The sequence below is a fragment of the Pelobates fuscus genome, chromosome 1 (genome assembly GCF_036172605.1).
Source record: "Pelobates fuscus isolate aPelFus1 chromosome 1, aPelFus1.pri, whole genome shotgun sequence".
NCBI lineage: Eukaryota > Metazoa > Chordata > Amphibia > Anura > Pelobatidae > Pelobates > Pelobates fuscus.
This window is the reverse complement of record NC_086317.1, coordinates 380,217,788-380,241,862: the sequence shown is the minus strand read 5'-3', so window position 1 is coordinate 380,241,862 and position 24,075 is coordinate 380,217,788. Positions and strand designations below refer to the sequence as shown.

At 47.8% G+C, this 24,075-nt stretch overlaps 1 protein-coding gene across 1 annotated transcript in view; it reads left to right on the top strand.

The window, feature by feature from the left end:
- Positions 1 to 22,930, top strand: part of LPAR6 (lysophosphatidic acid receptor 6) — a 282,034-nt gene extending 259,104 nt beyond the window's left edge. The window contains exon 2 of the mRNA XM_063426006.1: positions 22,919 to 22,930. The gene's annotated coding sequence lies outside the window, so the exon portion shown is untranslated. The remainder of the gene's footprint in view (positions 1 to 22,918) is intronic.
- The last annotated feature ends 1,145 nt before the right edge of the window (positions 22,931 to 24,075 follow it).

The following is a 24,075-nucleotide window of genomic DNA, read 5'->3' as shown; positions in this document are numbered from 1 at the left end:
AAACAGAGAAGCGTGATTCGTCACTCCACAGATCACGTTTCCACTTCTCCTAGTCCAGTTGCAAGGTGCTTACACCATCGATCCGACGCTTGGCCTTATACTTGGTGATGTGAGGCTTGCATGCAGCTGCTCGACCATGGAAACCCATTCCATGAAGCTCCCACCACACGTTTTGTTTGTGCTGATATTAATGCCAGTGGAAGTTTGGAATTCTGAAGCTATGGAATCAGCAGATTATTGGAGACTTTTACGCACCATGTCCTTCAGCACTCGGTGACCCTACTCTGTAACTTTACATGGTCTTCTGCTTTGTGGCCAAGTTGCTGCTGTTCCAAATGCTTCCACTTTCCAGCAATACCACTTACAGTTGAATATGTAGCCGGGATTAAATTTCACAAAATGATTTATTGCAAAGGTGGTGTCCTATCACACTACCACACTTGAATTGACTGAGCTCTTCAGAAGGACCACATTTTTTCAAAAGTGTTTGTAAATGCAGACTGCATGGCTAGGGACCTGATTTTATACACCTGTTATTAAAGATTTAGCATTTAACATCACAATCTAGTTCAGTGAGGGTAATGTATAAAAGTAACACATTAGTTTTTGTGTCTGCACTAATTATGTCTGTATGTACCAGTTACCTGTAAAAAAAACTATGTTTCCAACATTTATGCAATAACAACTTTATTTCCTTTCCATCTATCTTTGGAAAACATTTTGTCACAAATCTGTCATTTTCTAACCCTGCGGGTCAAGTGTCTTTCAGATGCTCTTTGTTTCTAAAGCTACACTATAAACACTGAAATAACTTAAACTTAAGCTTAACCCCTTAAGGACCAAACTTCTGGAATAAAAGGGAATCATGACGTGTCAGACATGTCATGTGTCCTTAAGGGGTTAAAAACAGTTTTGTAGTACAGATCATTCCCCTGCAGTCTCACTGCTCAATTCTCTGCAATTTAGAAGTTAAATAATTATTAGTAGTAGTTCAATTCACTGCCATTTAGGAGTTAATTCACTTTGTTCATGCAGCCCTAATCACACCTCCCTGCATGTGATTTATACAGCATTCCTAAACACTTCCTGTATAGAGAGATCTAATATCTAAACTACCTTTATTGCATATGTTGTTTAGTTTAGAATGTATTACCTCCTGATCTTTTTTATAGCCTTCAATACCTTGCAGAAGACTCCTGTATACAAATAAAAAATGTAATTCACAGAGCAGGAGATATACACTTTTAATGCAAGTTAACATCTGATTAAAAATGAAACCATTCTTTTTCACGCAGATATGGAGAGTCACAAACAGGAAACGTTTGGCTAGGGCTGCATAGACAGAAGCAAATTAATTCAACTCCTAACTGGCAGAGAATTGAGCAGTGAGACTGCCGTGGCATGATCTAAACACAAAACAACTTTAGCTTAATAAAATCAGTTTTGGGATACAGATCATGCCCCTGCAGTCTCACTGCTCAATTCTCTGCAATCTAGAAGTTAAATTATTATTAGTATTTATATAGCGCTTTACAATATTATCAAAGCGGGAGATTTACCAATAAATCAGACAATTACAAAAACTTACAGGAACGACAGGTTGAAGAGGATCCTGCTCAAGCGAGCTTACAGTCTATAGGATGTGGGGTATCAAATACAATAGGACAGGAGGTAGCAATCAAATAAAGTGGAGTAAATCAGAGCTGGAGGAGAGAATAGAGTGCTGCCCTTTAGGAGAGAGCAAGGGACAGGTATGTGAGGTAGAGGTAACTCTGGGAGGCTGTTCCAAAAGAAAGGAGCAGCCTGCGAGAAGTCCTGCAAAAGTCCTGCAAACGTGAGTTGTCCATACATGTGCGAGCAGCGGGCCAGAGAAAGTCACTCCCTCATCTCTATGAGGAAAATTCAGCATCTTCATGCAGAGTGTGGAGACGCTGAACGGCAGTGCTGCCTACTGTGCAGCACTGCCCCAGGAAGCACCTCCAGTGGCCATCTGAGGAGTGGCCGCAGGAGGTATCCCTAGGGGCAATGTAAACACTTCCTTTTCTACGAAAAGGCAGTGTTTGCATGAAAATGCCTGAAGCTAATGATAATACTCACTAGAACAACTACATTAAACTGTAGTTGTTCTGGTGACTATATTGTCCCTTAACCCCTTAAGGACACATGACATGTGTAACGGCTACCCAGATAGTAAGGGGGTATCAGCCGTTGGAGACGTCCTTTTCCTGACAAGCTGCTGTGTAGTAATGGAGCTGGTATAATCCCATCCACAAGATCCAGGGGGAGTGTCAGGTTCAGCTGTAAAAAGGCAAGGTAATAATCCAATACAATCCCCTTCCAAGAACGAGACGAGGCTACGTTTTGATGGGTCAAGAAGAACTGAGATTTATTGACAGGGGTCTCCTTTTATGCAATAATGCCCTGGGAAGGGCTACACCTACATAATTATCACAATAACCAATCACATACATGGTACAACCCCCACGTCTCCTCCCCTCAGATAAACATTTAACATAATTAACACACACATAATTTTACCCAAGTTCTGGATGTACCCCAAAAACAGGGGGTACGTCTTTAGATCCGGTATCCCCAGATAGCCCTGGTTCAGGGGAACCACATATCCAAAATCCAGCTCATTCAGTTAAAGGGTTCGGGAGTTATGGATCTTTTAAGTTTTGACCGACCTCACAGACTTTCTGGCCGAAAATAGTTCCACAAGTTTTGGCCTTGCGGTCGGTCTCCGTTCGTGCATTAAAACCCCACGAAACCCTTGCCATCCACAGCTATCTCGGTGTTCGCTGGAATCGCCATGTAAGGTGTAGTCTTTCTACCGAACGGCTGGTCGTTCGGTAGTTTCAGCGCGAAGCTACGTTATCCTGGAGGTCTCAGCGGTGTTCGCCTGTTTGCGTATCCATTTTTAGTTCCAGGCGATTGCTGGCAAACACCGCTGTTCGTGCGTAAGATGGCCGCAAACACGTGCAAAGTCCCGAAATGGCGGCCACCTATGCTTAACACAAAGGATTCGTGCTGAACCATGCGAACGGCTGAAATAGAGCTGGGAGGCAAAATGTCACTTAATTGGACACCAAGGTGGTCCGGTGTTCGGTGATTTGAGTCCATTCTTGGGTAATAGTAATTCACATGTCACAAGCAATTCGGTCCTTTGTATGTCCAGTTGTATTATTGTTAAAAGTGTCCAGGCAGAATTCATAGTTCCGTCACACTGCTCCCCTTTTGTGGAACACTCCGGCAGACCCGGATTGATCTTTTTCGGGTCAATTTGGGGCTGTCCGGTCTGCTGTTAGGGTAAAAGTTCTGTTTGCCTGGACAGTCCGTCTGCATTCCCATTGAATCTGCCAGGGTGGTATTGGATGGAAAAATTGTAGGGTTGCAGGGCCAAGCTCCATCTCAGCAAGCGCCCATTATCCCCAGCTACTCGGTTCAGCCATACTAGTGGGTTATGGTCCGTGATCAGGGTGAATTCCTGACCATACAGGTAGGGTGTGAGTTTCTTTAGAGCCCAAACCAGGGCTAAACATTCTTTCTCCACTGCCGCGTAACTCACTTCCCTGGGTAATAACTTTCTACTCAGGTACGCGACAGGGTGTTCCCCTCCATCATCCCGATCTGGCTTAGAACTGCCCCCAGTCCGTACATGGACGCATCTGTATGAACGACAAATCTTTTGTTAGGGACGGGGGCAGATAGACTAGGTGCGTTGATCAAGGCTTGTTTACATGAAAGGATTTCTAGATCCTCTCGTCTTTGCTGCTGGCAATTACATATGTAGTATCGCAGACTTGTGCTACTACTTTGTAAGGGCCCTGCCAGGAGGTCTGGAGCTTATTCCTTTAACAGGCCTAAGCACCAGAACCTTCTGGCCCACTTGAAACTTTCTCTGACGGGCGCCCTGATCGTACCAATGTTTCTGTCGACCCTGGGCCACATGGAGATGGTCCTGTGCCATCCGAGCTAAATGCTCCATGCGGTCCCGCATCTCCAGCACATATGGTACAATGGGAACACCCTCATGTTCTATCTCTCCCTTCCAGTGCTCTCGGATGAGGTCGAGGGGGCCTCGCACTCTCCGTCCATAGAGCAGCTCGAATGGAGAGAACCCTGTGGATTCCTGCGGTACCTCTCGATAGGCAAACAAGAGGTGTGGCAAGAATCACTCCCAGTCTCTGTATTCCGCCGTAAAGGTCCGCAGCAATTGCTTTAGGGTACCATTAAAGCGTTCACAGAGACCGTTAGTCTGAGGGTGGTACGGTGAACTAAGCAGGGTCTTAATACCGCAGACCTTCCATAACTGTTGGGTTAGGTCTGCGGTAAACTGAGTCCCTCTGTCAGATAGGATTTCCTGAGGAAACCCACTCTGGTGAATATCCCGACGAGAGCACTGGCAACAGTGTCAGCCTGGATATTTGTCAGAGCGACGGCTTCCGGGTAGCGGGTAGTCCACTACGGTAAGAATATATTTCTTACCAGAGGAACTGGGGTTAGGTAGGGGTCCTACTAGGTCGACTGCCACCCTGCTAAATGGTTCCTCGATCATGGGCATAGGTGACAGTCGAGCTTTAGGATGATCCCCTCTCTTTCCTACCCGTTGGCATACGTCACAAGTGCTGCAGTAACGTCGCACATCCTTCGAGATCCCCGGCCAAAAGAAGGTCTGGGTGATCCTGTAGGAGGTGCGGTTACCCCCTAGATGCCCTGCCAACGGAATGTCATGGCCAATTCGGAGATGTTCCAACCGGTACTTTCTGGGTACAACTAGTTGGTGCTTTTGCGAAGGGACACAGCCTCTCTTTCTGCCTTCGGTCAATCTATATAACCTGTCACCATCCCATATAAAACGTTCCCGCTCATCCCCTCTACTGTCTGCTAATTCTCGATACTTTTGGAGGGTGGGGTCCTCTCTAGTTTCCCTCCCAAACTCCTCTGGGGTGTCCCAAGCTATGGGTCTCCCTACCGTTGTGGGGTTAAAGGTCGGTTCTTGGCTTACCTGGGTCTCCCGGCCTGTTGTATGATCATCTGCAACACGGGTCTGTGAGCGGGTGGTCACGGGACAAGCAGCGGCAGGATTAGGTAAATAAGCCGAAGTCAGAGGGCCAATGTCGTTGCCCAACACAACCTCGGCAGGCAGGTTGTCCATGATGCCAACTGTGGTCTTTCCCGACCCGACTCCCCAGTCTAAGTGCACCCGGGCGGTGGGTAAGCAAAATACAGCCCCCCCTGCGACCCGGACAGCAACTGTGCGAGTGGACACATTTTCCGGCTTTACCAGATGTTTCTGAATCAAAGTGATGGTTGCCCCGGTATCTCTTAGGCCTTGTGCTACTTGTCCATTCACACGTACCTCCTGGTGGTGATGCTGATGGTTATCTGGAGAGGCAGCTTGTATTGGATCTGCCTCATACAAGAATCCCAGACATTCCTCAGGGCCCACCTCGGTCTCTAGGCAGTGGGCCGCAGAGGGGCGTGATGGGGTGGCCTCTGTGTTGGGTGTTGTGCGTCTCCAGTTGTTATTTGTAGATCCCAAAGGGCAATAACGAGTGTTACGGTTACCCTCAGTCTAGCTGAGAGCTGGACCGCTTAGTTAGTCTGGATTCCTATTGCTGAAGAGGGGAGAAGCTGCTTTCCTTAGTATTTCATACGAGTCTTGAAAATGTAGAATAATCCCACTAGCTATAGTACAGCTAGGATACCCTTGTGCCCACAAAACGAGGCTGCGATTTGAAGGTCAAACAAGAACTGAGGACTGGGATGCCCAGCCTGCTTTTTATTGTAGTTACATGCAAAAAGAACACACCCAGGGGGAGGCATAAAATCACCAATCACACATATGGTACAACCCACACATCCCCTCCCCTCAGATAAACAGTTAACCCAATTATGCTGTACATATTTTTAGCCAAGTTCTGGATGTACCCCGAAAACAGGGGGTAAAAGCCCTTGTTCAGGGGAGCAACATATCCGAAAATCAGTCCATTCGGATGAATGGTTCGGGAGCTATGGGGTTCCAAAGTTTTGACCAACCGCACAGACTTTCTGGACGAAAATAGTTCCACAAGTTTTGGCCTTGCGGTCGGTCTCCGTTCGTACGTTAAAACTCCACAAAACCCTTGCCATCCACAGTTATCCTGTCCGACCGAGGCACCCAATTTAATGCCGAATTGACCCAACAACTCTGGCAGGTTTGCAAAATTAAGTCCCTCCTGAGCTCTCCATACCACCCCCAGATGAACGGACTTTGTGAGAGGTTCAATGGGACCCTCAAACAAATGCTCAAGACGTTTACTCAGGAATACCGAGACTGGGAACGCTTCCTGCCGCACCTCCTATTTGCTTATCGGGAGGTGCCCTACGGAAAACACAAGCAAAACTCTGGAAGCCATCCAGGAGCCTATCGACCAAGCGCTGGAATGTAGCTGGGGCATTCTTCATCCCACACGGCATTACCTTAAAATGATATAAGCCGAACGGGTTGACGAATGCCTACTTGGGGATAGCCTCCGGGGCCAGGGGAATCTGCCAGTAACCCTTGCAGAGGTCGATGGTGGTCAGGTAATTTCCCCTGGCCATACGATCGAGTAGCTCGTCTACCCTGGGCATAGGGTAAGCGTCCGTCACTGTCTTTTCATTGAGCCTCCGATAGTCTACGCAAAATCGGGTTGTACCATCTTTCTTGGGCACCAGGACCACTGGGGAGGCCCATGGACTATCGGAGGGCTCAATTACCCTGAGTTGGAGCATCTCATCAATCTCCTTCTTCATTCCTGTCCTAACTGCCTCGGGGATTCGGTAAGGAGCCTGGCATAAGGGAGCTTGTCCCGGGGTATCAACCTGGTGGGTGGTTAAGGTAGTGTACCCTGGCTTCTGGGAGAAAGTGAGGTTTTTGGACCGCAGGAGTTGGTTAAGCTGCTCCCTTTCAGTGGGGCTAAGTCGGTCCCCTATCTGAACCTGAGCTACTATATCTGCGGGGGGACTTTTTTCGAATAGATCTGGAATGGGTAGACTGTCGGGGTCTTCCTGAGGGTGACAGCATACGGCCGTTACGTTTTCTGGCCGCTCAAGATATTCCTTGAGCATGTTCACATGGAATGTCTTTCTAAGATTGCTGTCATGGCAGCTAGCTATTACATAAGTGGTGTCTCCTCTTTTCTCCACGATCTGGTAGGGGCCCTGCCAGGACGCCTGCAATTTGTCTGTCTTAACTGGCTTAAGCACTAACACCTTTTGCCCTATGGTAAAGATTCTCTTTCGGGCCCCCCGATCGTACCATACCTTATGTCTTCTCTGGGCCGATTGGAGATTAGCCTGCACTGATTTGGCTAATTGCTCCATTCGGTCCCTGAGTTCCAGTACGTATGGCACAATGGGGACACCGTCAGTCTCCATCTCTCCCTCCCAGTGCTCCCGGATCAGGTTTAGGGGTCCCCGTACCTTTCTTCCTGGGGCACCTCCCGATAAGCAAATAGGAGGTGCGGCAGGAAGCGTTCCCAGTCTCGGTATTCCTGAGTAAACGTCTTGAGCATTTGTTTGAGGGTCCCAGTGGTCCTGGTGCCCAAGAAAGATGGTACAACCCGATTTTGCGTAGACTATCGGAGGCTCAATGAAAAGACAGTGACGGACGCTTACCCTATGCCCAGGGTAGACGAGCTACTCGATCGTATGGCCAGGGGAAATTACCTGACCACCATCGACCTCTGCAAGGGTTACTGGCAGATTCCCCTGGCCCCGGAGGCTATCCCCAAGTAGGCATTCGTCACCCCGTTCGGCTTATATCATTTTAAGGTAATGCCGTGTGGGATGAAGAATGCCCCAGCTACATTCCAGCGCTTGGTCGATAGGCTCCTGGATGGCTTCCAGAGTTTTGCTTGTGTTTTCCGTAGGGCACCTCCCGATAAGCAAATAGGAGGTGCGGCAGGAAGCGTTCCCAGTCTCGGTATTCCTGAGTAAACGTCTTGAGCATTTGTTTGAGGGTCCCATTGAACCTCTCACAAAGTCCGTTCATCTGGGGGTGGTATGGAGAGCTCAGGAGGGACTTAATTTTGCAAACCTGCCAGAGTTGTTGGGTCAATTCGGCATTAAATTGGGTGCCTCGGTTGGACAGGATTTCTTTTGGAAATCCTACCCGGGAGAACACCTGCACCAGCGCATTCGCTACCGTATCCACTTGTATGTTGGATAGGGCGACAGCTTCCGGGTACCTGGTAGCGTAGTCCACTACGGTAAGAATGTAGCACTTACCGGAGGGACTAGGGGTAGCCAGCGGCCCCACTAGGTCAATAGCAACCCTGCTGAAGGGTTCCTCTACAATGGGCATATTTACTAGATGAGCTTTAGGGTGATCGCCTCACCTCCCTACTCGTTGACACACATTGCAGGTATTACAATAAGTCCTAACATCCACGTGTACCCCTGGCCAAAAGAACGTGTGAGTAATGCAGTGTAGTGTGCGGGTTACAGCTAGGTGACCTGCCAAGGGGATGTCGTGTCCTATCTTGAGTATTTCTCGACGGTATTTGTGGGGCACTACCAGCTGTCGCCTATGCTGCCCCCTTTTCTCCGTCAAGCGATATAGCTTCCCTTTTTCCCATAAAAAGGTTTCGTTATCTGACCCGCCCCCTCCGGTCTCTGCTCGTTCCCGGTACTTTTGTAATGTCGGGTCAGTCTTAGACTCTGTCTCGAAAGCATCTGGGGTGTCCCAGGGTATGGGACCTAACAGGTCAGTCAAGGTCGGGGTAGGTCTTACCTGTGTCTCCCGTTCTCGCTCCGTCCGGGCTTGGGCTCGGGTAGTCACTGGGTTCGCCTCGTTGTTGTATACTGGAGCATAGGCAGAAGTCATGGGGCCCAAATCGTTGCCCAGTAGTACTTCGGCAGGTAAATTATCCATTATGCCCACGTTCACGGCCCCCTTTCCTGCTCCCCAATCAAGATGTACTTTAGCGGTCGAAATTTTGTACACATCCCCCCCCGCCACTCTAACGGCCACAGTCTGCCCTGATCGCTTGTGCTCCGGCACCAAATGACTCGGGACCAGTGTGATGGTAGCCCCCGTGTCTCTCAACCCCTTGGTAGATCGCCCCTCGAGCCATACCTTCTGCCGATGGTGCTGGCGGTTATCCGAAGCAGCATATACAGGATCCGCTTCGTGAAGTGGCCCCAAATATTCCTCCCTAGGAGCCTCTTGGTTAACACAGAGTGCCCGGGCAGGACGATATGACCCAGAGGGGTAATTGTAATTCCTGGGGGTCTGGTGCGTATTAAGGGGGCAGCTAGCCATGAGATGCCCTGGTTGCTTGCATCGGTAGCAGGTCGGTCTGGGACGATCAGAGTTGTTATTCGGTGGTCCGTGCTGGCCCTGTGGGCACCAGGGCTCGGAATTCGGTACATGGTGTCGTACGGTAAACATCTTTAGGCTCGACCCGTGCTGGGGTTCGGTAGTTCGTGGGTTCGTGAAGACGGGAGTCATAATGTTCATCTGCCAATTTGGCTGCTTCTTCTAGGGTAGAAGGTCGCCTGTCTCGCAGCCATTCCTTCCCCTGCTGCTCCATGCCGTTATAAAAATGTTCTAAGAGAAATAACTAAAATTTCCTCACCAGACAATATCGTGGGCCACTCTCTGTTGGGAATCTGGTGCAGGGCACATTGCCTTTCAAAGTCCGCCAAATATTCATCAATTCCTGTCTCACTCTCTAGGAAGGGTCTAAACGCCGCATAGGGTATCTTGGGCCTCCCGGCATTTTCGACAGGAACGATTACCTGCAGTGCTTCGGCATTGCGGTGTGCGGTCACTAGGTTGAGTTCGTGGGCTCGAGCCTTCCGTATATCCTCATCCGCTTCTGTCATCAACTGCTGCACCAGTTCTATAGGTGGGTTCGGCCCGTATAGCGGGAGCCTCTCCCAAAAAATCCTGGTCTTTTCGTCACTACTCGTGGTCGGGGTTTCTGCCATCGGGAAGCTGTGATCCAGTTCGGTTAATTCTGCGATCAGTTCCCTTCTCGGACGGTTGCTGGCGTACCCCCCTCTGCTTTCAAGTAAATCCTTTAGGGTCGTACTCTTCAATTTTTCGTAAGCGCTCTCCATCCATTCAGTACCTCTCCTAGGAAATCCAGGATAGTCCCGCCGCTGCCACCAAATGTTACGGTTACCCTCAGTCTAGCTGAGAGCTGGACCGCTTAGTTAGTCTGGATTCCTATTGCGGAAGAGGGGAGAAGCTGCTTTCCTTAGTATTCCATACGAGTCCTGAAAATTTAGAATAATCCCACTAGCTATAGTACAGCTAGGATACCCTTGTGCCCACAAAACGAGTCAAGGCTGCGATTTGAAGGTCAAACAAGAACTGAGGACTAGGATGCCCAGCCTGCTTTTTATTGTAGTTACATGCAAAAAGAACACACCCAGGGGGAGGCATAAAATCACCAATCACACATATGGTACAACCCACACATCCCCTCCCCTCAGATAAACAGTTAACCCAATTATGCTGTACATATTTTTAGCCAAGTTCTGGATGTACCCCAAAAACAGCCCTTGTTCAGGGGAGCAACATATCCGAAAATCAGCCCATTCGGATGAATGGTTTGGGAGCTATGGGGTTCCAAAGTTTTGACCGACCACACAGACTTTCTGGCCGAAAATAGTTCCACAAGTTTTGGCCTTGCGGTCGGTCTCCGTTCGTGCATTAAAACCCCACGAAACCCTTGCCATCCACAGTTATCCCGGGGTTCGCTATACTCCCCATGTAAAGGGTAATCTTTCTACCGAACAGGGGGCCGTTCGGCAGGTCCAGCACGAAGTTATGTTATCCTGGAGGTCTCAGCGGTGTTCGCCTGTTTGCGTCTCCGTTTTTAGTTCCAGACGATTGCTGGTAAACACCGCTGTTCGCACGTAAGATGGCCGCGAACACGTGCAAAGTCCCGAAATGGCGGCCACCTATACCTTACACAAAGGATTCGTGCTGAACCATGCGAACGGCTGCAAATAGGGCTGGAAGGTAAAATAGCACTTAACTGCACACCGGGTAAATTATGGTTTTGTAACAACGAGCAATATGTCCCGTGTTGCTGCAGCGATGGCACGTCACCCTAGACGAATCCTGGGGGTAGTTGTTAGACCCCTGAGGACGCGGCGGTCCTGGGGGTACTCTGGGCATGAGGTGATGGTTGGGGTGGGTGGTTCTACCTTATGAAACAGTCGTGTAGTACCCTGGCTTACTTTCCTCGTTTCCGCGTACTCATCCGCTACCCGAGCCGCCTCGTTTAAGTTAGCGGGACGGCGATCTCGTACCCAGTCTTGTATATCCGCGGACAGATCTTGGAAGAAATGTTCCATTAGGAACAGCTGCAATACTTCCTCTCCGGTGTTGGCCTTGCACCCTTGGACCCAATGTGATGCCACCCTTTGTAACCCGTTGGCCCATTCCATGTGGGAGTCCACAGCCTTCTTCTTGGACTCCCGGAAGCGGCGGCGGTACGCGTCTGGGTTTACAGTGTACCCGGTTGATACTGTGATATATCCTCTGCAGTAAGTGCTCGAAAAGCCTCATTTGCTTTTCCTGATAATTTCCCAGCCAGGATAGTGACCCATTGCTCTGGTGGTACTTGGTGTAGTGAGCACTGTCTTTCAAAGTCAGCCAAATATCCTTCAATTTCCTCTTCACTTTCCACAAAGGTTTTAAATGCAGTAAACGGTATTTTCTTTACTGCAGCAGCGGGTGGGGGAGTAGGAGCTGTCTGTGTAATAGGTTGTCTAGCTCTTACCAGCTCAATTTCGTATCCCCTCTGTTCTCGAATCTCCGCTCTCGCTTCCAGAAACAGTCGTTCAATTAGTTCCACGGAAGTTGCTGGGTACATGGATATCCTCCGCTGTACCCTACTGGTAATCTCATCATCCTCGCTGACAGGGGCCTGTTGTTCAGTGACCTCCATAGATCTATCCATCTTGTCCAGTTCCAGTAGGTCAGCTATCAGCTCTCTCCGTGGTCGGTTGCTGGCACTCCTTCCCCTAGTTTCCAACAGATCTTTTAGTGTGGGTCTCTTCAATCTAGCGTACTGGGACTCCTTTCAGCACTTGATTTGTGGATGAAAAGGACCATCCCACCGCTGCCAACCAATGTAACGGCTACCAGGGCCGGACTGGCCCACCGGGATACCGAGAAATTTCCCGGTGGGCCGCGGCACCTGGGGGCTGCAGAGGTATGTGTCCACTGGGTGGCCGGTCCGGTGGCACACTCAGAGGGGGCCGGCCGCTTTCTAGGCTGGTGCCGTCGGGCCGGGTGGCAGCCTCGCCGGTCCGGCGGCACTTCTAATGCTGAGGACGGAGGAGCATGAAGGAGGAGCATGTCTCTGTACCATGCTCCCTCGCGGTTCCTGTGCTGGGAATTGTGGGAACCGCGAGGGAGCATGGTACAGAGACATGCTCCTCCTTCATGCTCCTCCGTCCTCAGCATTAGAAGTGCCGCCGGACCGGCGAGGCTGTCACCCGGCCCGACGGCACCAGCCTAGAAAGCGGCCGGCCCCCTCTGACTACTCTCAGGTAAATGGAGGGGATGGGGCACAAGGGGGGAGGGGGGGGTAATATTGGGGCACAAGGGGGGAGGGGGGGTAATATTGGGGCACAAGGGGGAGGGGGTAATATTGGGGCACAAGGGGGAGGGGGTAATATTGGGGCACAAGGGGGCAGGGGGTAATATTGGGGCACAAGGGGGAGGGGGGATAATATTGGGGCACAAGGGGGAGGGGGGTAATATTGGGGCACAAGGGGGGAGGGGGGGTAATATTGGGGCACAAGGGGGGAGGGGGTGGGTAATATTGGGGCACAAGGGGGAGGGGGGGTAATATTGGGGCACAAGGGGGGAGGGGGGGTAATATTGGGGCACAAGGGGGGAAGGGGGGTAATATTGGGGCACAAGGGGGGGTAATATAGGGGCACAAGGGGGGGTGTAGTATAGAGACACAAGGGGGGTGTAGTATAGAGACACAAGGGGGGGTGTAATATAGAGACACAAGGGGGGTAATATAGAGACACAAGGGTTGTAATATAGAGACACAAGGGGGGGGAATAAAACAGAGATAGGGAAGAAAGAGACAGTGGGAGAATAGAGAGAGACAGAGAGGGAGGGAGAGTGAGACACAAGGGGAGAAAGAGATGTTAGAGAGGGAGAGATAGACAGGGAAAAGGGGGAAAAAGAAACAGAGGGGAAGAGAGATACACAAGGGGAGGGGCGAAAGAGGCAGAGGGGGAAGAAAGTGATTGGGAAGGAGAGGGGAGACATGGACACAGAGGAGCAGTGAGGGGGAGAAAGAAACATAGATGTGTGTGTGTGATCCAGGGGGGGGGCAATGGGCAATTGCCCTTTCCCCCCCAGGCTGGCACTGTCCAAGCACCATGTGCCTTCACGGACCGGAGGGGAGAGGAAGAGAGGACCCGGGAGCTCAGCCTGCAGCTCCTCTGGGTCCTTCTTGCGCGAGTACAGAGCGTTGCCGCGGTTACAGTGGCAACGCTCCAGCTCTCGCGAGAGTGAACTCTAGCGCTGGAGCAACGGGCTAGAGTTCACTCTCACCACTGCGACCTCTAGCCCCATACACACACCTAGACCCCCCCCATACACACATTGCCCCACACACCCTACACACTGAACCTTTCACACAAACTGCACCCCTCACACATTGCACCACTGCTCCTATACCCTACTACAGCCCCATATCCCAGCAGACCCCAGGTAAGTTGTCAAACTGTTCTTAAACGGTTTGACTACTTACTCTGGGAGCGGGTCCCGGCACTCCTGGCACCATAACCACTACACAGAGCAGTAGTGGTTATTGTGCATGGATTATTTCTTTAAATCTATAAGTGTCCCTCCCGAGATCAGGCTCTGGATCCGCCACTGGTGTGGGTGTACACTGTGTGCAGAATTATTAGGCAAATGAGTATTTTGACCACATCATCCTCTTTATGCATGTTGTCTTACTCCAAGCTGTATAGGCTCGAAAGCCTACTACCAATTAAGCATATTAGGTGATGTGCATCTCTGTAATGAGAAGGGGTGTGGTCTAATGACATCAACACCCTATATCAGGTGTGCATAATTATTAGGCAACTTCCTTTCCTTTGGCAAAATGGGTCAAAAGAAGGACTTGACAGGCTCAGAAAAGTCAAAAATAGTGAGATATCTTGCAGAGGGATGCAGCACTCTTAAAATTGCAAAGCTTCTGAAGCGTGATCATCGAACAATCAAGCGTTTCATTCAAAATAGTCAACAGGGTCGCAAGAAGCGTGTGGAGAAACCAAGGCGCAAAATAACTGCCCATGAACTGAGAAAAGTCAAGCGTGCAGCTGCCAAGATGCCACTTGCCACCAGTTTGGCCATATTTCAGAGCTGCAACATCACTGGAGTGCCCGAAAGCACAAGGTGTGCAATACTCAGAGACATGGCCAAGGTAAGAAAGGCTGAAAGACGACCACCACTGAACAAGACACACAAGCTGAAACGTCAAGACTGGGCCAAGAAATATCTCAAGACTGATTTTTCTAAGGTTTTATGGACTGATGAAATGAGAGTGAGTCTTGATGGGCCAGATGGATGGATTGGTAAAGAGAGCTCCAGTCCGACTCAGACGCCAGCAAGGTGGAGGTGGAGTACTGGTTTGGGCTGGTATCATCAAAGATGAGCTTGTGGGGCCTTTTCGGGTTGAGGATGGAGTCAAGCTCAACTCCCAGTTTCTGGAAGACACCTTCTTAAAGCAGTGGTACAGGAAGAAGTCTGCATCCTTCAAGAAAAACATGATTTTCATGCAGGACAATGCTCCATCACACGCGTCCAAGTACTCCACAGCGTGGCTGGCAAGAAAGGGTATAAAAGAAGAAAATCTAATGACATGGCCTCCTTGTTCACCTGATCTGAACCCCATTGAGAACCTGTGGTCCATCATCAAATATGAGATTTACAAGGAGGGAAAACAGTACACCTCTCTGAACAGTGTCTGGGAGGCTGTGGTTGCTGCTGCACGCAATGTTGATGGTGAACAGATCAAAACACTGACAGAATCCATGGATGGCAGGCTTTTGAGTGTCCTTGCAAAGAAAGGTGGCTATATTGGTCACTGATTTGTTTTTGTTATGTTTTTGAATGCAAAAAATGTATATTTGTGAATGTTGAGATGTTATATTGGTTTCACTGGTAAAAATAAATAATTGAAATGGGTATATATTTGTTTTTTGTTAAGTTGCCTAATAATTATGCACAGTAATAGTCACCTGCACACACAGATATCCCCCTAAAATAGCTATAACTAAAAACAAACTAAAAACTACTTCCAAAAATATTCAGCTTTGATATTAATGAGTTTTTTTGGGTTCATTGAGAACATGGTTGTTGTTCAATAATAAAATTAATCCTCAAAAATACAACTTGCCTAATAATTCTGCACTCCCTGTATATATATATATATATATCTATATCTATATCTATCTATCATGTATACTAATGTGTGTATTAGTTATATATATATATATATAATTATGCCTATTATATTTACACATATATTAATGTACATATAAATATATATATATATATATACGTAATACACAGAGAAATGTAATTGATATGTACCATATGTAATGAGCAGATATTGGCCAAGTCTTGTTGCTAGGTGCATACTCCAGCACAATAACATATTTAAAGTGAAGAGCGCACCCACAGGACTTCAAACTAAACAAGATACCGTAATTTTTTACAGTTGTGCCCAACATACATTCACCATTTCAGTCCCATGACCAAGCTTTCCTTAATATGTCAAGGTAGTTGGACTGAAACATTGGTTATATGCAAAGGCACGTCTGCTTAAAATAAATCTGCACTCTTGGTTTTTTTGAAGCCTATATGTGCTTTTTTTTTTTTTACGTTGGAGTAATAATTTTTAATCTTAAACTATCTTTTCTAACGCTGTATTTGCACATTATGCTGGCGTGACGCATTATGGGGCTGGTAAATAATTTTTTTCCAGGGCTGCTTTTAATTCCCAGTCCGGCCCTGACGGCTACCCAGATAGTAAGGGGGTATCAGCCGTTGGAGAAGTCCTTTTCCTGACAAGCTGCTGTGTAGTAATGGAGCTGGTATAATCCCATCCACAAGATCCAGGGGGAGAGTCAGGTTCAGCTGTAAAAAGGCAAGGAAATAATCCAATACAATCCCCTTCCAAGAACGAGACAAGGCTACGTTTTGAACGGTCAAGAAGAACTGAGATTTATTGACAGGGGTCTCCTTTTATGCAATAATGCCCTGGGAAGGGCTACACCTACATAATTATCACAATAACCAATCACATACATGGTACAACCCCCACGTCTCCTCCCCTCATATAAACATTTAACATAATTAACACACACATAATTTTACCCAAGTTCTGGATGTACCCCCAAAACAGGGGGTACATCTTTAAATCCGGTATCCCGGTGTAGTCTTTCTACCGAACGGCTGGTCGTTCGGTAGTTCAAGTACGAAGCTACGGTATCCTGGAGGTCTCAGCGGTGTTCGCCTGTTTGCGTATACGTTTTTAGTTCCAGGCGATTGCTGGCAAACACCGCTGTTCGTGCGTAAGATGGCCGCAAACACGTGCAAAGTCCCGAAATGGCGGCCACCTATGCTTAACACAAAGGATTCGTGCTGAACCATGCGAACGGCTGAAATAGAGCTGGGAGGCAAAATGTCACTTAATTGCACACCAAGGTGGTCCGGTGTTCGGTGATTTGAGTCCATTCTTGGGTAATAGTAATTCACATGTCACAAGCAATTCGGTCCTTTGTATGTCCAGCTGTATTATTGTTAAAAGTGTCCAGGCAGAATTCATAGTTCCGTCACACTATGTGTGACATGTCATTATTCCCTTTTATTCCAGAAGTTTGGTCCTTAAGGGGTTAAAACATTTTTTTCATGCTGGCTGTGAGAATCACAACCAGGAAACGTTTGGCTCTGGCTGCATAAACAGAAACAAAAAGTCACAGTGAGTTCTGGATAGATGCCAGGGAGCTATCAGGTAACATGACACAAGGATAGCAGGCACAAAATGACACAATAACACACATAAGGGATGTGAAATAAAAGTCCAAAAGATAGAAGCATTTAAATAGGATCAATCTCCTTATATCATAATAGTGTAAATTTTGTGCAGGTGCACAGCATCATACGTGACATATACATAGTCGCCTTCTCGGCATACGCTTTTAAAACCCATAACCCTCCAGTAAGACTCAGACACCTTGTTGTGAGCAAAATTATCACACCTTTAATGACTTAAAAGATTACATAAATGGGGCAGGGCTTGAGCCTCATGGCGACTGGTCATGCTTCACATGAGCTCTGGGCTCAACTGCCGATTTAAGCTAACTTTTATGCCTACCAACTTCAAACGATTCAAAAAGAGACTCACCTGTCCTAGGAACAAGTAGAGGTGATAATTGGAGGCTGGGTTGGCACCATATCGTGTGGCTGACAGAAATCTTGGTGGGGCCTGGTGGAACTGCTGGGTGGGATGGGCAGACAACCTCCCGTCTTGCGGGGCACTGTGCTTACACACACGTACGTTGCAGCTCTGTCCGTCCCCCCGTCCCTTTGACAGGAGGGGGTTTTCCCGGCTGCCACTGGCTAACGCTAGCCTGCTACACCATCTGAAGCTGATCTCAAGCCGCCTGGCGACTCGGAGCGTGGAAGCTCAACGGTTAAAATGGCTTCCGATGCCACTACCCCACATATGCACACGCGAGTGAACAAGCTCCTCGTGGCTTTTGACCGCATATGCCAGCAATTCTGGGAGAAGCTACATCAACGGAGACTTACCTCACTTCCTGCTGGTCATGCCCCTGCTCTCAGGAGTCGTCCCATCCGAAGGGCCCTCAGGTCTCAACACCCAGCGCGCTTCCCCAAAGGAAACAGCGTGGTCGGAAGCTGCGAGGAGCACTAACTCCACATTACACAGACTCCTGAGCTTGAGGTGCTGCGATGCGCTTCCAACTTTGACACACGCATCAAGCTACCAGTGTCATTGCCAAGGGGCTGCATCAACAGCAGGGGAGCGCCCATTGAGTGCCAACACTCCTCAAGGCTTGGGGCCGAGGGCACAGAGATCAGTGGCACCATCAACTCACAAACGACAAGCAGCAAGACAGTCACTTACGCCTCACACATTATGCGCAAGAGAGAGTGGGAACCTCATCGCGAGAGGAAAAGAGTTCAATGGCTTAATCGCGGCATAGAGTGAAGCAATCAGACAACATCTACACACTCCGAGTGCCCAATCTTAGCACTCAGCACGGAAACCCAAGCTCCTCCAATATGTTCCAAGACTGACTGCTCCTTAGATTAATATCTGATGTCCAGTGGTATTATTACTCCTTCCTTTGTCAGTCATTATATCGTAACCTTGTTTTTTACTGACATGCTCACTACCCTGCTTATACTACATGTTATATTTTACTCACCTTCACGGAGATATAGCTACCACTCATTTGAAACTATAGGCTATTACGCATATAGCTATATGTCACAGCTCTAGCTTGTTATACTACTATGCAGGTCATGTTCCTGAGCAGGTAAGAGTGGAGACTATTGCCAGGGTTATTGGTTAAAACTTTATTTGTTTCAAGAAAGAATTAAGTCAATATGCCACAAACAGGATACTTTGCGAGTAAAACGGAATAAAGGCAATATGCCACAAACAGGATATCTTGAAAGTAAATCAATAAAGTCTTCTATATACAAGTAGGTTTGATGTTATTCCCAAATAGATTAGTAAATTGTGGAATGGCACACTGCAGCCAGGTTCGGGATGATACAGGGTTGAAATAGTTAAAGCTGGTAAGTACTTTCAGTATAATATAGTACAGGTTGCTTACAGGATTATACAGAGTTGCAGTAGTTGAGACAGGTAAGTAGATTCCAGTGTAACATAATACAGGTTGCTTACAGGATCATGCAGAGTTGCAATAAGTGAAGCAGTTAAGTCTCTTCAATATGGTAGATCAAGCAGGTAAGTATCTTCATATTGAAATAATGCAGATATACACAGGATGTTTTTAGGAGCCAGGATCAGACGTTCTATGTCAGAACACTGACTTCAATGTCAAGGCACTGTTGTGTGCAGGGTGTAGACTTATGAAGCCTCCTCATTATTCAATACAGTTGAGGATGTTAAAGTGAGTGAAGAGATTAGTGGTTAGGGAGGCCACTAGAGGTGAAGATCATGAAGTTCACTTAAAGGGCCAGTAATAAATGAGACGAGCCTTGCTTGTCAGATTTAGAATCTGACAATGCAGCTTGTAATACCCATGTCTCAATTATGCCATATAGCTTTACATGTAGCATTTAGGCAGCTTTAATCCTTGATGCATGTTCCTTTCTATAACCTTAAAAATTGTGCCGAAATATCAGATGTCACATTATGTATGGCATGTTGAATTTCTATGTATCTTGATACCGCTGTTGTGGCGTATTGAGACTGTTTGTTAATTTGTGCACAACAAAAATAAAGAATACTAATTTAAAAAAAAAGATAACAAATAATTTAAGGTCATTGTCAACATACTTGAACATTGCATATCCACCCCAATTCCTTTTCATAACTCTACCCCAGACAATGACCCACATAAACAATAATTGATAACCCATTATGGGGGTGGGATTTGACACCGCACCAGAGCGGACGCAAGTGTTCTGAGCTCCGACATCGGGCCGCACTTTCTGCCAGTATCTTGGAGCACCCTGCTCACCCATCGGCTACCAACAACGTGGTCGGCTACAGCATCACTAGCCGCACCCGCAGATGCCCTTCTTCTCCAACCCGGGCAAGAAACCCCGCATCCGAGGCCCTAGGGCCTATCACGTGGGCGGCCTGCCGCGGGACCTCAGACGGACTCGGAGGGTGGTACGCACAAAACCACACAGGCTCAAGTGAGGAAGGTGAGAAGGAGCGCAAGACACAAAAACAGCCCATACAAATCCCTAACCACAAAGGGACATTGGACCAATGCTCCTGGCTACCCCCTCACAACAGGCTCTGCCACCACACTCAGCCTCTCCGGCATCATCAGTGGAAGGGGATCATTTAGGCAGCCCTCCCTCCAACTCACACCCAGTGCACACACACCAGGAAGGGACCACAGCCCGGCCTCTAAAAGGGACATACAGAGCATGCTCTTGGGCCTACAACAAAACTTGAAACATATGTAGGAGGCTGATCTGGATGCCTTAACTGCCACAGTCCAAGCAGTAACGGCACGCACTCAGAACATTGAGACAGGCCTTGCAGGCCTCAAGCAAGACCAACACGCTCTAAGAGACACGGTTCAACAGCTTCAGAAAGAGCAAGCCACCATGGCCAGTCAGCTCAACATAATAGACGACAGGGGCAGGAGAAAAAACTTAAAACTTAGAGGGGTCACTGAGTCGCTACCCGTAGAAGAACTGCCCCACTTCAGACGCCTGGTGGGCACCGTCTTACGAGCCAAGCAGGCCAAGCAGTTCTCATTTGATGGAGTGTATAGAATAGCCAAGTCGCAGCAGACACCCACCTCTGCGCCACGTGACCTCATACTGCGCTGCTGCACAATGACTGACAAGCTGGGACTACTGGCCGCATTCCGAGGGAAGACCCCATACGACTTCGAGAATTGCAAGCTTTTCATCTTTCAAGACTTAAGCAGAGACACTCTGTTGTGGCGGAAAACAATGCGGCCACTCACCGCACAGTTATAGGAAGCCGGGATCTCCTACCGGTGGGCGACACCAAAGACCCTTTGGGTCTCCAGGGAGGGACAAAACTACAAAGCCTCGGACCCCAAGGAAGGCCTGGCCCTGTTGGCCGCACTGGGACAGTCTGAACTACCCTCAGCTGCTACTGCCCGCCCTAAACTAATGAAGACTAAAGAGGGCAGGGAAGATCCCACACCTAGAAGGAAATGAGGCACCATGACCTGACTACAAGACCTATGCAATACTGTTTTGTTCATCAGCCGGGACACTCTTATTTTGTGCATGGTTTATTTTTGCTACTTCTCTCCGTTATCAATGGTTCCACCTACCCAGAGTGGGCATTTTCAATCACCCCAACGACTTGGTCATTAAGATGTGAGAGAGGCATCCTGAGACCACGTCCCTATGCTCCGGTACATAACTTTCCCATCCTCCACCACCCCCACCCCTCCTCACCAGGGTAATGGGGCTGAACATTCAAAGGAGCTCCCTACCCCTAGCACGACACTGGCCAGCATAGCACCACTACAGACATGCAACAGAAACATCAACCAGACAACACGCGCACATATATGCTCCAGTTACCTCAGACTGACACGTAATAGCAGGGTTATAAAAGAAACAAACCCTAGCACCTAGCTTCCTCAACACTAGCTGTTGGGCAACACACACCCAAGCGGCTGTCCTCGAGACATAGGGGGTCAGTTCCCCTCCAACTATGGGGTGAAAGCCACTGAATCTCCGCAATGGAGGGGGGAGTCAGTATTAAGCATCGAAGTTAACCCCTGTAGACACTTTTTCCCCCTAGCCTAGCTATCAACAAACCCTGACAGCGTTGTAGGCGACCTCGGAGCGATTTTCCCGCTCCCTGCCACGTTCTGTCACCTCTCGTTAAAACTTCTCAGACTGACCAAAATGTATAAAACAGTGCAAACTGTATTAAGCAACACATTTATATATCTATATACTGCTGTGACATGTTGATTATCTTGATGTGGCCGTTGTGGCAATTTAACATATGTGTTTTACTTCTTGCACTGAAAAATAAAGATTTTCAAAAATTGATAACCCATTATAACATATAATACATGAATACATAAACCATTGCCACCGAGGGCATGATTTTCCAATTTTTACAATGTAGGGGTATACCAAGATACACCCTACACACACCAGGTTCGGAGCTACCAACGAGCTCGAACCTACTGATACCAATTCCAACTTAACTGTTCTTAGCGAACTAAAACTATCCTACAGCTGAGCAAATGACCTACACCCCAACTTTTCTATCCATCCCCTGCTGCCATGAATACAAGAAAAAGGGGGGGGGGGACTAGAACACGTGAGTGAGGATTAGCTAAGATGGTACCTAATCTAAAATGGCCCCTATATATACTCCCAAAGCCAAAACCCCTCCCTTACTTTCTCCTGCCCTTGTTAAACCTTATTAGGTCCCTTACTCCATGTTATATACCACCTTTATCTCTCTCCATGTCACTCTAACATGTCAGCAGCCCAACCTGATTCCTACCCATTGCCTCCCTGTTTGCCTTACAATACTTATTAGTTTGCATCATACATCATTTGGTAGGCTTCAGAAATGAAAGGGTCAATATTAATAAAGAAATGGCAGTGCAATACAACAAAACACAGAATACCTCATGTGGTCCTCCAGCAGGCCCTCGCTGAGGTCATACTGCCTCCATATCCATATCGGAGCCTGTAGCTGCTGGACATGTGTTTTAGGCAGTCAGGAATTAGAGGAACTTATGCTGATCAATAAACTGCAATCTTTAAGTTTGGATTCCAATATTGTTAAATGGCTGAGTGACAGGCAACAGAGGGTTGTAGCCAATGGAGTTTATTCGAAGCATGGTCTTGCTACCAGTTGGGTACCTCAGGGATCTGTGCTTGGACCTACTCTCTTTAATATTTTTATTTGTGATAATGCAGAAGGTCTTGAAATGTCCTTTTGCTGATGATACTAAGATATGTAACAGGGTTGATATTCCAGGAGGGATAAGCCAAATGGCAAAATGATTTAGGTAAACTAGAAAAAGGGTCAGAGCTGTGACAACTGACATTTAATGTGGATAAGTGCAAGATAAAGGCCAACCCCCCGGAATAAATAAGGAGGGGGGAGCATGACGGCTGCCTAGAGAGGTTGGCATAGTGACAAAAAGAATACAATGTTGGGGATGCACCTTGACCGGGGACAGTGGGATAAGACTTACCAGACCACTGCAGAGCACGCTGAGGGAACCTGGCAGTGCTGTTTCCCGCCCACACTCCCTGGGTAGGTGTGGAATGGGATATGTGATTGGTTACTGTGCTGTTGTTGTTGTTGTTTCTGTGTTTGTTTCTTTCAGTTTATTTTGTCACAGCTCAGTTTTTTTCCTTCGCCAGCAATTGGAATGGAGTACATTGCCCAGATGGGCTTGGGAAGTCGCAGCCTGGTCCGGTTGAGGACAGGCTCGGGAAGATGGAGTTGATTGGTGGCTGTCTGCTGGGGAATACCAGCAGCTGACAGTGGTTATTATGTTATGCTGGTTTATTACTAAAGCCGTGGCCATTGCCCTTACCCACAAAATCTGGTTGTCTGTGAGTTATTGGGAGGAAAGGGTAACGAAAGTAGGAGTAGAGGATCAGCAGTCATGCATCTTGGGACGTAAAAACCCAAGAGCAGAGTACAGAATATTTAATAGAGTCCTAACCTCAACACCAGACAGGTTAAGTAAGTTTCAACCCAACCTTAGTGATCTTTGTTGGAGATGCGAGAGGGAAACTGGAACTATATGCCATATATGGTGGGAATGTACCTGCCTATTACCTTTGAAGGTCAAGTTAGAAAATGAACTTAGAAGTTTAACACAGTCCCATATTGAACTGACCCCCATCTCTATTTGTTCCATTTGGATTTCCCCAAATTGAAAGAAGAAATAAAGATGCTAATTGTGCATATATTAATGGCCACCAAAGTCTGTTTGGCGAGAAAATTGAGATTTGAGGCGATCCATAAGTGGACTGAAATTGCATCGCAGATTAACTTAAAACAGGGATTCATGGAGAAAGCTGTATAGGTTAGTCTTGAGAACTTGGGGTAATATAATGACATATGGAGACTCTCGCCTCTGGTTATAGACTTGCCTGAGAGTCCTTCCAACTAACGCCTCCACTCTCACGCCGGGACAGGTATGAATGGTTGTGTGAATGGAGGCAAAGAGGGAAAAGGGAGGGGGAAATAGGTAAGGAGGGAGTGAAAAAGAACAAAGATCACAGCAAATTAAAATGTCACTTTCATTTTCCTACGCTTTCCTACG